This window comes from Portunus trituberculatus, chromosome 37 (genome assembly GCF_017591435.1).
Source record: "Portunus trituberculatus isolate SZX2019 chromosome 37, ASM1759143v1, whole genome shotgun sequence".
Lineage (NCBI taxonomy): Eukaryota > Metazoa > Arthropoda > Malacostraca > Decapoda > Portunidae > Portunus > Portunus trituberculatus.
In genome coordinates this window covers 9663163-9668162 of record NC_059291.1, presented here as the reverse complement: position 1 = coordinate 9668162, position 5000 = coordinate 9663163, and the positions used below count along the sequence as shown (strand labels likewise).

General features: G+C 46.0%; 1 protein-coding gene across 2 annotated transcripts in view; it reads right to left on the bottom strand.

The window, feature by feature from the left end:
• Positions 1 to 5000, bottom strand: part of LOC123513931 (mucin-5AC-like) — an 89028-nt gene that overhangs the window by 56286 nt on the left and 27742 nt on the right. The window contains exon 2 of one of the 2 annotated variants that reach the window (XM_045271427.1): positions 1457 to 1534. The exons of the other annotated variant lie outside the window; for it this stretch is intronic. The gene's annotated coding sequence lies outside the window, so the exon portion shown is untranslated. The remainder of the gene's footprint in view (positions 1 to 1456; positions 1535 to 5000) is intronic. 2 annotated transcript variants of the gene reach the window in all.

Here is a 5000-nt window from a genome sequence, read left to right as displayed (position 1 = left end):
GGAGAGAAAGAAAGAATTAAGAAAAGAACAGGAGAAGGAAGAGGTGAACAAAAATCCTAATCTTACTGCCATGACTGTCAACTTTACATTAATTATTTACCTTTACCATCTAAGACAGGTGAGGCAAGGTGGTGATGTGTGATGGGTGTTTGGTGCTGCCTTACATGGCCTGCACCGCCTCACCCTCAGAGGAACGGGTGAGCGGGAAAGGAAAATGTGGGAACACGGAAAGAAAGACTGACTGCTAACTTCATAAATGTACAGTTAAGTTGTCATACAGAGAGAGAGAGAGAGAGAGAGAGAGAGAGAGAGAGAGAGAGAGAGAGAGAGAGAGAGAGAGAGAGAGAGAGAGAGAGAGAGAGAGAGAGAGAGAGAGAGAGAGAGAGAGAGAGAGAGAGAACCATAGCAGTATTATTATTATTATTATTATTATTATTATTATTATTAGTAGTAGTAGTAGTAGTAGTAGTAGTAGTAGTAGTAGTAGTAGTAGCAGTAGCAGTAGCAGTAGCAGTGGTAGCAGTAGCAGTAGTAGTTGTAGTGGAAGTAATATTAGTAGTTTACTGACCACAAATTAACGATGAAAAAAGAAAAAGAAAAATAATTCCTCAGATTATATTCACCACATCAAGAACATGAGAACCTACACACACACACACACACACACACACACACACACACACACACACACACACACACACACACACACACACACACACACACACACACACACACACAATGTTTGGTGTGTGTGTGTGTGTGTGTGTGTGTGTGTGTGTGTGTGTGTGTGTGTGTGTGTGTGTGTGTGTGTGTGTGTGTGTGTGTGTGTGTGTGTGTGTGTGTGTGTGTGTGTGTACGAGGGAGCTCAGTTCACGCCAAGGATAATCGTGAGGCCCTTGCATGGAGGAACGGCGAGGCAGTGCACGAAGAGGAGGACGAGGAAGAGGAGAAGGAGGAGGAGGAGGAGGAGGAGGAGGAGGAGGAGGAGGAGGAGGAGGAGGAGGAGGAGGAGGAGGAAAGAAGAGAGAAACAAAACTGTCACGTAAAATATTAGTAACTGAAAATCTAAATGAAAAAACTGATATTCTTGATTTTTTTATGATGAGAGAGAGAGAGAGAGAGAGAGAGAGAGAGAGAGAGAGAGAGAGAGAGAGAGAGAGAGCAAAATGGTTGGGAGACACGCCAGCGCACATACATGAATAGGAAAGAAAATGATGAAAAGACAAACTATACACGTAAAGTTTCCTAAGAATGTGTGAAGATAGAAAACAAAAATGTAATACGTTCCTAGTTTTAAATGACAAATAGAACCAACAAGAAGGAAACTCACAAAACGTAAACAAAAAGACTATGAGGAAACGACAAAACAGACACGCTAAACACACGTGGTCCTTTGGAAAGAAGAAAGAAAACCGACGGAAAGCTGTTATTATAAAACCACAGAAGCACAACTCACTCGTGGAAGGAGACGCTGCGATTACCAAGACAGTGTGGGGGGATGATGGCAGCAGGTGAGAGGACACGGCACACTTACCTGCAATATCAAAAAAAAAAACAACGTTAGTGATGCAGCATTGAAATTAGATGTAACTTTATCTCGTAACTGTAACTCGTATTCACATAACATAGATGGTAACATAAGGAAAGGTGGATTTTTTTTTTTAGAACAGTTTTGAATACATTCTTTGGGAACTGGTACCTATCTTTTTTTTCTATTTTTGTAAAGGGTTTTTTGTTGTCCTCGGCCAGAGTCCCATCTTATATTCTCTTAAAAAAAATCTACAAGTGGCAGTCCTAATATAAACCCACAAATATCAGTCTATCTATCATCACTGACCATAAATTTATCTCATCTTTCAAAGCTTCCTATTTGCTGTACACTTATACCATTGTGATTACTGAGACTAGTCTATTTAGCACGAGAACCAATTCTTCATTACATTTTTTTTTTCAACCTAATTTCATCGAAGTGGAATCTGTGGCCTCTTTCTTGTCCTGTTGTGAATACTAGTACTAGAGTCTTTTCCATGATTCCAGTGACAGTTTATCAGGTTGTAATGGAAGTTATTGGAGATTCTAAGGGCATGTTCATGCCACTGACAGTTTAGCAGGTTCTAGTGGAAGTCAATGGAGCTTTCCAGAATATTATCAAGATTCCAGTGGTAGCTTAGCAGGTTCTAGTGAAAATTACTGGATCTTTTAAGGGACAGTTCATGATAAAATTGACAGTTTACTAGACTCTAGTGGAAATCATTGAAGTTTTCCAGGATATTTACATGAATCCAGTGGGAGTTTAGCGGCTCAAGTGGAATTAACTGGAGGTTTCAAGGACATTTTTATGATTCAGATGATAAGTTGCATTGTTTCTTTCACCTGAGAACAACACAAGACTCCTAGGTCACCAGACACTCGCTTCCCACAAGCATTATAACACGATTTCCCTCCGGCCAGGACAACGCAAGGCAGCACAAATTAAGAGTCGCCAAGTGCCTCGCCGGTGACCCTGTTGGCAAGTGAATATGCATGAAGGCGTGGCGGGCGTGGATGGGCGCGGCAAAGAACCACCACCAGAAAGGCAACTACTACTGTGCCGCCGCTACTGTTCCTCCTCCTTTATGTGTTGCTTACAAATTCCTTCCCCATAACGAAGAGACGTGATGGCACAGTGAAGGAGCGCCCGCCCCACCACCTGGGTGTGTGTGTGTGTGTGTGTGTGTGTGTGTGTGTGTGTGTGTGTGTGTGTGTGTGTGTGTGTGTGTGAATGATCTTGTACTGATGCCCTATCCTTGTTTAGTATTGCTAGTGATGATTTCCTAGTGGTAGCGGCTGTGGTGATAGTAGTAGTAGTAGTAGTAGTAGTAGTAGTAGTAGTAGTAGTAGTAGTAGTGGTGGTGGTAGTAGTAGTAGTAGTAGTAGTGGTAGTAGTAGTAGTAGTAGTAGTAGTAGTAGTAGTAGTAGTAGTAGCAGCAGCAGCAGCAGCAGCAGCAGCAGCAGCAGCAGCAGCAGCAGCAGCAGCAGCAGCAGCAGTAGCAGCAGAAGTAGTAATGGTGGTGGTGATGGAGGTAGAGATGGCATAATGATGACAGAAAAGAAGGAAGAAAGATGGAAGGAGGGAGAGAAATAGGAAAAGTAGTAAATAAATCAAGAGTAAAAGTGACAAGTGACAGTACACATCACCATTTGGACGTGGCGTAACACTTGTGACGCGTGACGGTGACGCCCTCACAGGAGAGAGATAGAGGAGGAGGAGGAGGAGGAGGAGGAGGAGCAGGAGGAGGAGGAGGAGCAGGAGGAGGAGGAGGAGGAGGAGGAAGGGAAAGGAGTGAAGGAGGATTACTGGTGACAGAGATAAATGGAAGGGAAAATGAAGAAGGGAAAGTGGAGGAGCAAGAAGAAAAAGAGAGAGAGAGAGAGAGAGAGAGAGAGAGAGAGAGAGAGAGAGAGAGAGAGAGATATGAAGGGACACGGAGAAAGAAGAGAAATAGTGGCAGAGAGAATGAAGGAGCATGAGGAATTGGGAAGGGGAGGAGGAGGAGGAGGAAGAGGAGGAGGAGGAGGAGGAGGAGGAGGAGGAGGAGGAGGAGGAGGAGGAGGAGGAGGAGGAGGAGGTGGTGGTGGTGGACTGGAGGTAAGGTGCGGTCCAGGGTGGTGGTGAAGGAAATGGTGATGACATAAGTGAAGTGGATGTAGGAATTATAAATGTGGTGGTGATGGTGGTGGTGACAGGATCCTTAAGGAAGAAGACCTATGGGTAATATTTTCCTTCCCAAACACACACACACACACACACACACACACACACACACACACACACACCGCGTAGTGTAGTGGTTAGCACGCTCGACTCACAATCGAGAGGGCCGGGTTCGAATCCCGGTAAGCGGCGTGGCAAATGGGCAAGTCTCTTAATGTGTAGCCCCTGTTCATCTAGCAGTAAATAGGTACGGGATGTAACTCGAGCGATTGTGGCCTCGCTTTCTCGGTGTGTAGAGTGTGTTGTGGTCTCAGTCCTACCCGAAGATCGGTCTATGAGCTCTGAGCTCGCTCCGTAATGGGGAAGACTGGCTGGGTGACCAGCAGACGACCGAGGTGAATTACACACACACACACACACACACACACACACGGTCCATTCCCACACCACCAGACATGATACCGCTAAGATTTCTGCGGGGAGGTGGTGGGAGTGTAGGTGGTGGTGGTGGTGGTGGTGGTAGAGATGAATGGTATAAAAATGGCATCTACTCATCTTCATTCTCTACCACATCACCAACACGAGTCTCTCTCTCTCTCTCTCTCTCTCTCTCTCAATCATATTCATACACCAAAGAACAAACAAGACATCTTACACACACACACACACACACACACACACACACACACACACACACACACACACACACACACACACACACACACACACACACACACACACACACACACACACACACACACACACACACACAGAACATCTTAAAAACCAACATTTCTACTATACCACCCCCACCACTACCACTGCTACTACATCCTGCCCTTCCTTTGTGTTCCCTTGTGTGGGCAGGAGCAGCACAGGTATCCCAGGAGGTGACGTACTACTATCACCTTTCAGTCTTTCACCGCTTGCTCTCCACCGCCTCTCTCGCCCAGCCTTCCTGCTGCTGCCTTATCATTGTTTTGCTCTCCTGCCCCATGCACGGCGCTGCCAAGGCCGCACGCAACCCACCAGGACCGGGTTTGGTTTTCAAGGGCGTGTACGTGTGTTTTTTCCGAGAGGTTGGCAGCAGTGTGTGGTGGTGGTGGTGGTGGTGGTAGTGGTGCCCCCTTGCTGGGATGGCAGGCCTGGGTAGCAGCAGCAGCAGCAGCAGCAGGGAGACAAGGCAAAGCTGGGCACTCCTAGATGGGGCTTCTATTCCTCCTACTCCTGCTGCTGCTGCTTCTACTACTACTGCTACTACTACTACTACTATTAAAGTCCACTAACAATGGATAGCCGTCCACAC